Below are 11,033 nucleotides of genomic sequence, written 5' to 3' on the forward strand. Positions count from 1 at the left end.
ACGTTGAAGCACTTTTGCAAATATGTGATATTTTGATAAATTAAGTAGATATTTGAGCATTACACAGCTACATTCTCGCCTGAAAATATCTTAAAAGTTTATTTTGTTACCCAGAAAGGGTAATCTGGGGAAAAGGAGGATCGCATTTGTCCACCGCAGTTGTCAGAGCCTGTGTATGCCTACTTGTGTGTACTTGTCTGGTGGACTTGTGATACGTCGGAGAACAAGTGCTGTTCCAATTCACCTGAGCCTGAGATTGTCTAAATTTGAGTCTGTTCTATACCAAATGCATAAAAAAAATGTTTTGAGAAAGCAATTAAGTTCATGTTCCAAAAAATATGATTGTTTGCTTGCAGGACACCAGGAGAGATGAGTCCTCCGTCACAGATGGTGTGGTCAGTGAAGATGGTCGTCTGCAGGTTCAAGCTCATTGCATCTCCAACCCACATCCACTGCCACTGTACTTAAGGGAATTTAAAGACTTTCTTCTGCACTTACATTTGGTTCACCTCGATCCATGATAGTCATTCAGGCAGTAATGCCTGAATGACTAGCCATCCTTAAAATATTACAACATTCCAACATTCCAGTTCATGTGTTGGAATGAAAAACAAATGTGTTGTTTAAATTAGAGACTGCACTTGTGACAGAACAATAAATATTTTATTTTGATTATATAAGTAATGTAAGTACAAAACAAACTTGTGGTAGGCCTAAACTTGTTTTCTGAATAATTAAATCTGAGACTTTGTTTCATTGTAAGATTATAACAGTGATGGCAATATAATTGTTTGTTGTTCAGCAGAAGATATGTTGGCTGTTATACTTTGTTGTGTTTGAAAATAAAAGTTGGGCTGATTTTAACATCATTACAAAAAGTGTTGTTAATTATTTTTAATCATATTCAGGTTACCACAAATTGTTTTTTTCATTTAGTTGAACTTGAAATGTTTGACAGTAGGTAAACAATAAGTATTATACAGTCAGAAATATCAAGTTATTCTTAATACTGCATACTTGCAATGAATAAGTTGTCCTAACATTCATCTTAAGTAAGCTTTACTTAGTTTGTTTGAGGCAACGAGTTTGCATATTTTTTTTGAGTTCTGGAAACCAAATAGATTTTTACTCTGTACTCAAAGTGAATAAGTTGCCTTAACTTAGTCATCTTAAGTAAACTGTACTCAATTTTTTGAGGCAACGAGTTTGCATAGTTTTTTTGAGTTCTGGGAACTAACGAGTTTGTAGAGTGTACTCAAAATGAGTAACTTAATTATCTTAAGCAAACTCTACTCATTTTTTTTGAGTTCTAGGAACTATTGAGGCTTTACAGTGTACTCATCATGGGTAAGTTGCCCTAGCTTAATCATCTTAAGTAAAACTTTACTCAATTTTTTTTGAGGCAACGAGTTTGCATAGTTTTTTTGAGTTCTGTGAACTAATTAGATTTTACAGTGTACAGTACTTGTGCAGTATGATCTTTAACAAGGCTCATTAATTTGAACAAGTTTGATTTCAAGAATAAAATGTTATTGTGTTCTTGAAACTTTACCTGCTTTACAATTGTCATGGTCCCCGTGCCTTGCTGGCTGACTCTGTGATAGGCAACATGTTTTGGGTTTTTTTTGGTTTTTTTGCTCTCTCTGTCTCTCTCCTCTGCCGGGGTGGTGCTCATTACAGGCTCCCGCCCCTGGCCCCTGTGTGTTTGTGTGTGTGTGTGCGTGTGTGCCTGCCCGCCCGCCCGCCCAAGAAATTTAATCTGACATTTATGTCCAGTTATATTTATCAGAATATTTGTATCAACCACAAATAAAATGAGAACAGTATCTGATGATCTGCATCAGGGGTGTCAAACAAAAGGCAGAATTGGCACAACAAAGACTCAAATCTGGGCCACTGGAAAGCTTTGGAAAAAAGAAGGAGAAGATAAATTTTGGACTTTTAATTGTAAGTTTTGCAGCTTCTCCTACTAATAATGACCTTCCCCATAGCCATTCATACTAATCAATAAACAATTAAATGTCAGAAAAGTCCTGTTTTTATAATCTACTATGAAAAAAATCAGTTTTTGTTTATTTTTAGAATGGACCAATAGTAAAAAAAAAAATAAAAAATACACATTTCTTTCATTTACTACAGCAGCATTTCTTTGTCATTTAGAAAAACTACACCTTTTCTTTTTCTAAATGTGTAGTTGGACTTCCTTACACTGACAGAAGTGTGGCCCACTGCCTCAGGTTAATTTGACATCCCAGCTCACATAGAGTTTTGAATCCAATACTGACCCCTGTGGGACTCCACAAGCAATGTTCAATCATTTTAACACTATTGAGTTCCTGTTTCTCTTTATTCTTTATACTTTATTCTAGTTGCTCCATGATTCTTCGCCGTGGAACTACTTCCACAGTTTTTATCCGATTTTCGCCATTCAAACTTTAAAAAAATTTCTGCTCTTTCTGCTAATGCCGAAATATGACTTTTGGTACTCATTACTTCTATACTTTTTGAGATATTGAATTTTTCATGCAATTTTTTTGCCCATTGACATGAATGGACCACATCATCAGTGTGGTCACTGATTTTGCTTGCCGGGTTGAGCTGTGTTTTAGCTCAGTGAGATGAGCAGCCGTTCTCAGAGCAGGAGGCCTGGGTTCAAATCCTGCTTATGGCAACAATTTTTTCAGTTCACAGTTAAACTTTTTTTTTAACCGTTTTCAATACAAATTTCAGCTTCTCACCCCTTTTCAGTAGAATTTTCTGTTTTTTCACCCCTTTTCAGCTCCCAGCTTTTTCAGCAGAAACCTCTTTTCAGAACAAGTTCTGCTGATTAACCAGCTTGTGGCAAACTTTCCTTTCAGGAGATAGTTTAACTTTTTCACATCTTTTCAGTGCAAATTTAGGCTTCTTCACTGCTTTTTAGCAGAATTTTTGGCTTTCACCGCTTTTCAGCAAAAATTCCAGATTCTTTAGCTGTTTTCGGCACAAACTTCAGCTTCTTCAGCTCTTTTCAGCAGATTGTTCTCCTCCTTCTGCTGTTTTCAGATTCCACTGCAAGGCATTCACACAATTTTTTCTAGTGCTGTCTTATCTCCACAAATTGTTGCCTTAGCTTTCCACCTAGTCTAGTGCCACCCCTCTAACACCATACCTTTCCACTTTATTCATTAAAGCCTGGTGATCAGTTATGTCAAAATCTTCCTTTAAGCTGATAAAAGCTCCAGCTGCATACTTTCTTTGATTGATACAATTTTAGTTAATGCAATGGATCTTGATCTGTAATATTTTGTGCTTAGTTATAAATGTATTCAGTCTGTCAATGAAAAGAGTTTATTTCAGTATTTTAGATATTTGTATGAGTAGAGAATTTGTGGCGTCTGTCTCTGGATTTATACAAAGGGCTAACTGCTCTCACTAATATCATAAAGAGTTGAAAAAACAAACCAAATGTTTAGAGGTCTTAGTTCACAGGGTTACCCAAAAATAAACTGGCATCATAATTTGAAAGTTTGGTCATGTTTAATATCTGTTACACACAGTTAATTTTTATGTTTTATTGTTTTCAATTTATGCTCATTTTTTTTAAATAATATCACGTATAAAGAAACAGCACAAACTGTATCTTCAAACAAATCCGAGGCTTCAGATCTACCAGACTAATTTCATCACACATGACGGGCACTGTGATGAGGCCCAGGGCTTCTTGCAGATAATGAACACAGATCAAAAGACAGTGTGGAACATGGGAAAGTCATCCAGTTCAGATTGCATTCTTTGTCTTTCTATTAGCAGATCATTTTTATCTTTCCATTTAATGTTTTGCATCAAATAAAATGTTGTTTTAAATGAACAAAAATCAGAAAAACATCATCAAAACTTCTCTCCAAAAAGAAGCAAGGATGAATGACAGCCTCTTGTTGAGACATTAAGCAGATACAGTTATGTCTACGACTATTTATACAGTGACACAGTTTTTGTCAATCTGGTTTTATACATAGTCTCTCATTTTCAGAGACTCAGAAGTATTTGGACAAATAGCGTAATTTTAAATAATGATGTGACCCCAGCAAACACTCAAGACACTCAGCATGCTTGTGACCGTGTGTTTATTTACAAAATGTGCATCTCTGCGTCCCTCAGTCCCTTTATCCTTTCCCTCAAAGAGATGCTGCTGTAGCAAATCCCTCTATCCCTTCAGTACTATTCAGACTTCCAGCTGTCTTCACCTGTCCTTCCTTCCTCCAGGTCCCGACGTCACTGAAATAGGGACAGTGTAATTACGGAATTGCTTCCAGCTGCCCTGCCAGGCTCCCTGGCACTGCCCCTTGAGCCCACTGGACCACCCAACCTCTGCAGTGGAGCTGCGAACCACACCTCCGCCACAAATACTTTCTAATAATTGTGGTCAACTACTCTCTGAAGTCTACAACATTTCCAGATGCCATGGTGATCATCTTGACCTGGCTTGTATAAACAAAATAGCTTCATTTGCATTCAGGTTTTCAATTATGAATTTGAAATTCAGGGAAACTGATAATTATGGCCAGGACTGTAGCTGGTTATATGCAAAGGTCATAGTGGTTCAGCTGTCAGTTGTCATCGCTCCAATGAAAAGCACCAGTTCTCTTTGGGCACTGTCTGCTTTAAAATACTAAAAATACTAAAGTCCTGCAATAAAACACAACATATAATAGCAGAAAATTTATCTTAGATAAAAATTAATTATTTTAAACATGAAAAGTGTCTTATGTTATTTGAATGTCTGTGTTTGTTAAGACTTGAAATACCAGGTGATAGATACACATTTTCATATTACGAAAATAATTTGCACATTACATTCAAATACAGTTATGTGGAAAAGTTTTCACAGGGCTGTCTGCAGTAAAGTCGTGAATCATTAACCTGCAAAACCACCTTCAGCAGCAACTAATCATTTTCTGTATGTGTTTATCAGTCATATCACTGTTCCTCTTTGAAATGATGCTTCAGGTCGTTCAGGTTAGGTTTGTGGCCATTCGTTTATGGACAGCTCTCTTAAGGTTCTGCCACAGCATTTGACACCCTAATTTTTTTCTTTTTCTGGTCTTCAGAAAAAGGTGTAGCCAAGCTTTATGTTGCAGACAGATCCGTTCTAGAATATTTTAGTGTTGTGATGAACTAGTCTGAATCTAAATGCAAAGATCAGACTCAAAGATCAGCGATGATTGGCAGCTTTACAGAGTTCATTGAATGGTAGTGAGTTATTAACGGGCAACAGGTAAGTGACGGGGAAGAGTAGCTTCACTACAGGGATGCAGAGGAGCTCTGCTGCAGGGCGGAGAGGGTGTTAACTGCAGCCCAGGCGGGAGGAATTGATTATTGCGGAGCTTATGAATATTTCAGACAGTCTTACTTGTTAGGATGGTAAATTGAAGCTTTGGAGGAACACTTTGTCAGCAGGAGAAAATCAAGGGGTGTCAGAGAGGTGGGGGGGATCAGGTAGGTTGTGAATGGCTAATACCTTTCCTTTGCAAGTAGCAGAGAAAACAAGCAAGAGCAGGCAAAATTTGCCGGAGGTGTCCACAGTCCACAAGTGAGTTGTGTACCAAACAAACAGGGTTCCAGGAATGAGTCCGGACTGAAAAGGGAGATAGAGAAACAGGTTTAACAGGCAAAGAGCACTGAAACAAACTAGTAACAGAAGAGGGCTTCCTATCACTATGTTGGCAAGAGGACTGGGGAACCCTTTAGCTTTAATATAGCCAACAATTGATTTCTATATTCAGAATAGCTATGGGACGGATGGCTCAAACAGGAACTTTCCTCCCAGTCGGGGAGGGGAATCAGCAGGTACACAGAAGAGTTCATGGATGACTCAGTGACTCCGAAGTGCCCGGGTCCTGTGGCTGCAGAACAAGCCCAGATGTCAGCACCACCGTGCTATGAGTTGGTCTGAGGTGTTGATAGGTTGTATTTTGTTTTGGCTTAAATTACATGTCGTGCATTATAGCCAAGTGTCTCCACTGTGATTCTACCTGTCCAAAGGACATCGTTTCAGAAGTCTAACTGATGTCTGTAGCGTCTGACATGTAGCTCTTTGGTTTTCTGCAGTTTCTCTGAGCTGCAGGTGAATTTGCTGAGTCGTCCATTCCACTGGTGTCAAGCCAGCCTCCAATTCGAGACTTGCAGTCAAGCCAGCCTCCAGTTTGTTTTACGTTCCCTGTATATTCAAAGTATTACGGGAATGGATGTGGAAACCGGATTTCAAAATAAAAGCCAACTTCGAGTGAATTAACAGATATGTTAAGAACATAATAACATATAATTTAGGCTTTTTTTTTTTTTTTACAAACTCTAATGTTAGATCTATATGACACAGCCTTGTACCCTAATTGTGCCCTGTCACTATCAAGGCCATCTTATTTTGGATTTCAAAGTAAAAGCCCTGTGAATCTTCATTTTTGAACTACTCTTTCAATGACTTAATAATGCTCTTAAAAGCAAAAGTCGTATTTCCAAATACTATTTGAACTTTATATCAACACTTTCCAACCACAGTCTTTTTACAGTGATACCATATCAATATCAAGTCAGTCTGATTTTGCCTTTCATAGTAATGGCCCTTTGAAATTGTCCATAATTGACTTAATCTTCTAACGATTCAAAATGCTCTAAAATGAAAAATTCTTGTTTCCACAGGGTAATTCCACCTTAGATCAACAGTATACAGCCCCACAGTGATACCATATCAATATCAAGTCATTCTGATTATGCCTTCCAAAATAAAAGCCTTTTTAAATTGTCCATAATTGACCTAACTTTCAGTGATTTCAAAATGCTCTAAAATGGAAATTTCCTGTTTCCACAGGGTAATTCCACCTTAGATCAACAGTATACAGCCCCACAGTGATACCATATCAATATCAAGTCATTCTGATTATGCCTTCCAAAATAAAAGACTTTTTAAATTGTCCATAATTGACCTAACTTTCAGTGATTTCAAAATGTTTTAAAATGGAAATTTCCTGTTTCCACAGGGTAATTCCACTCCAGATCAACAGTATACAACCTCACGATGTTACCATATCAATATCAAGACATTCTGATATTGCTTTAAAAAATAAAAGCATTTTCAAACTGCCCATATCTGAGTTGCTCCTGGAACAATTTCAAAATGCTCTAAAATGGCACATTCCTGTTTCCACAGGGTAATTCCACTTTAGATCAACAGTATACAGCCCCACAGTGATACCATATCAATATCAAGTCATTCTGATTTTGCTCTCAAAAATAAAAGCCTTTTCAAATTGTCCATAATTGACCTAACTTTCAGTGATTTCAAAATGCTCTAAAAAGGAAAATTCCTGTTTCCACAGGGTAATTCCACCTTAGATCAACAGTATACAGCCCCACAGTGATACCATATCAATATCAAGTCATTCTGATTATGCCTTCCAAAATAAAAGCCTTTTTAAATTGTCCATAATTGACCTAACTTTCAGTGATTTCAAAATGCTCTAAAATGGAAATTTCCTGTTTCCACAGGGTAATTCCACCTTAGATCAACAGTATACAGCCCCACAGTGATACCATATCAATATCAAGTCATTCTGATTATGCCTTCCAAAATAAATGCCCTTTCAAATTGAGCATATACGGCCTACTTTTTTGACGATTTCAAAATGTTCTTAAACAGAATTTTGCTGTTTCCACAGGATAATTTCACTTTAGTTCAACAGTATACAACCTCACGATGTTACCATATCAATATCAAGTCATTCTGATTTTGCTTTCAAAAATAAAAACATTTTCAAACTGCCCATATCTGACTTGATCCTGGAACAATTTCAAAATGCTCTAAAATGGAAAATTCCTGTTTCCACAGGGTAATTCCACCTTAGATCAACAGTATACAGCCCCACAGTGATACCATATCAATATCAAGTCATTCTGATTATGCCTTCCAAAATAAATGCCCTTTCAAATTGAGCATATATACGACCTACTTTTTTAACGATTTCAAAATGTTCTTAAAAAGAATTTTGCTGTTTCCACAGGATAATTTCACTTTAGGTCAACAGTATACAACCTCACGATGTTACCACATCAATATCAAGTCATTCTGATTTTGCTTTCAAAAATAAAAGCATTTTCAAAATGCCCATATCTGACTTGATCCTGGAACAATTTCAAAATGCTCTAAAATGGAAAATTCCTGTTTCCACAGGGTAATTCCACCTTAGATCAACAGTATACAGCCCCACAGTGATACCATATCAATATCAAGTCATTCTGATTATGCCTTCCAAAATAAAAGACTTTTTAAATTGTCCATAATTGACCTAACTTTCAGTGATTTCAAAATGCTCTAAAATGGAAATTTCCTGTTTCCACAGGGTAATTCCACTGTAGATCAACAGTATACAGCCCCACAGTGATACCATATTAATATCAAGTCATTCTGATTTTGCCTTCCAAAGTAAAAGCCTTTTCAAATTGTTCACAATTGACCTAACTTTCAGTGATTTCAAAATGCTCTAAAATGGAAATTTCGTGTTTCCACAGGATAATTCCACTCCAGATCAACAGTATACAGCCCCACAGTGATACCATATTAATATCAAGTCATTCTGATTATGCCTTCCAAAATAAAAGACTTTTCAAATTGCCAAGATACGACCTACTCTTTTAAAGATTTCAAAATGCTCTAAAAGTGAAAATTGCTGTTTCCACAGGATAATTTCACTTTAGGTCAACAGTATACAACCTGACGATGTTACCATATCAATTTCAAGTAATTCTGATTATGCCTTCCAAAATAATGGCCTGTTGAAAATGCCCATAATTTACCTAACTTTCAGTGATTTCAGAATGCTCTAAAAAGGAAGATTTCAGTTTCCACAGGGTAATTCCACTTTAGATCAACAGTATACAACCTCACGATGTTACCATGTCAATTTCAAGTCAGTCTGATTTTGCTTTTCAAAATAAAAGCTTTTTCAATTTGCCCATATATGACTTACTCTTGGAGCGAATTCAAAATGCTCTAAGATGGAAAATTGCTGTTTCCACAGCATAATTCCACTTTAGATCAATAGTATCCAACCCCACAGTGATACCATATCAATATCAAATCAGTCTGATTTTGCCTTCCAAAATAAAAGTATTTTCAAATTGCCCGTAGACGACCTACTCGTTTAACGATTTCAAAATGCTCTTAAATTGCTCTTTATATTTTAAGTCTGTGGAAAGATGTCATTCTAAATAAAGAAATTACAAAACAGCTTGCAAACCAACCATGACATCTTTCCACAGACTTAAAATATAAACGTACTATCAATTACAACCTAGTGGCAATTTCAGCTTCCTTTTACATCATCTTTATGATTCAATTCTGTCATAATCAATTGAGTCTGATTTTGCTTTTCAAAATGAAAACCCAATATGTGTTGAAACAGCAATTTTCATTTTTAAAACATTCTGAAATAATTGAAAGAGTATATCACATATGGACAAATTCGACGGGCCATTAATTTGAAAGGCGAAATCAGACCAACATGAAATTTACATGGTTTTACTGTCGGGTTGGATACTGTTGATCTAAAGTGGAATTATCCTGTGGAAACAGCATCTTTCAATTTAAGAGCATTTTGAAATCGTTAAACGAGTAGGTCGTCTACGGGCAATTTGAAAATACTTTTATTTTGGAAGGCAAAATCAGAGTGACTTGATCTTAACATCGTATCTCTGTGGGGTTGTATACTGTTGATTTAAAGTGAAATTATTCTGTGGAAACAGAAAATTTCCTTTTTAGAGCATTCCGAAATCACTGAAAGTTAGGTAAGTTATTGGCATTTTCAACAGGCCATTATTTTGGAAGGCAAAATCAGAATGACTTGAAATTGAAGTAGTACCATGGTGTGGATGTACACTTTTGATCTAACATGGATTCATCCTGTGGAAAGAGCAAGTTTCATTTTTAGAGCGTTCTGAATTCTTTAAAAGAGTAGGTCGTATATCGGCAATTTGAAAAGGCTTTTATTTTGGAAGGCAACATCAGACTGATTTGATATTGATATGGTATCACTGTGGGGCTGTATACTGTTGATCTAAGGTGGAATTACCCTGTGGAAACAGGAATTTTCCATTTTAGAGCATTTTGAAATTGTTCCAGGATCAAGTCAGATATGGGCAGTTTGAAAATGCTTTTATTTTTGAAAGCAAAATCAGAATGACTTGATATTGATATGGTAACATCGTGAGGTTGTATACTGTTGAACTAAAGTGAAATTATCCTGTGGAAACAGCAAAATTCTGTTTAAGAACATTTTGAAATCGTCAAAAAAGTAGGCCGTATATGCTCAATTTGAAAGGGCATTTATTTTGGAAGGCATAATCAGAATGACTTGATATTGATATGGTATCACTGTGGGGCTGTATACTGTTGATCTAAGGTGGAATTACCCTGTGGAAACAGGAAATTTCCATTTTAGAGCATTTTGAAATCACTGAAAGTTAGGTCAATTATGGACAATTTAAAAAGGCTTTTATTTTGGAAGGCATAATCAGAATGACTTGATATTGATATGGTATCACTGTGGGGCTGTATACTGTTGATCTAAGGTGGAATTACCCTGTGGAAACAGGAATTTTCCTTTTTAGAGCATTTTGAAATCACTGAAAGTTAGGTCAATTATGGACAATTTGAAAAGGCTTTTATTTTTGAGAGCAAAATCAGAATGACTTGATATTGATATGGTATCACTGTGGGGCTGTATACTGTTGATCTAAAGTGGAATTACCCTGTGGAAACAGGAATGTGCCATTTTAGAGCATTTTGAAATTGTTCCAGGAGCAACTCAGATATGGGCAGTTTGAAAATGCTTTTATTTTTTAAAGCAATATCAGAATGTCTTGATATTGATATGGTAACATCGTGAGGTTGTATACTGTTGATCTGGAGTGGAATTACCCTGTGGAAACAGGAAATTTCCATTTTAAAACATTTTGAAATCACTGAAAGTTAGGTCAATTATGGACAATTTAAAAAGGCTTTT

Source organism: Rhamphochromis sp. 'chilingali' (assembly GCF_963969265.1).
Source record: "Rhamphochromis sp. 'chilingali' genome assembly, chromosome: 3".
Taxonomy (NCBI): Eukaryota; Metazoa; Chordata; class Actinopteri; order Cichliformes; family Cichlidae; genus Rhamphochromis; species Rhamphochromis sp. 'chilingali'.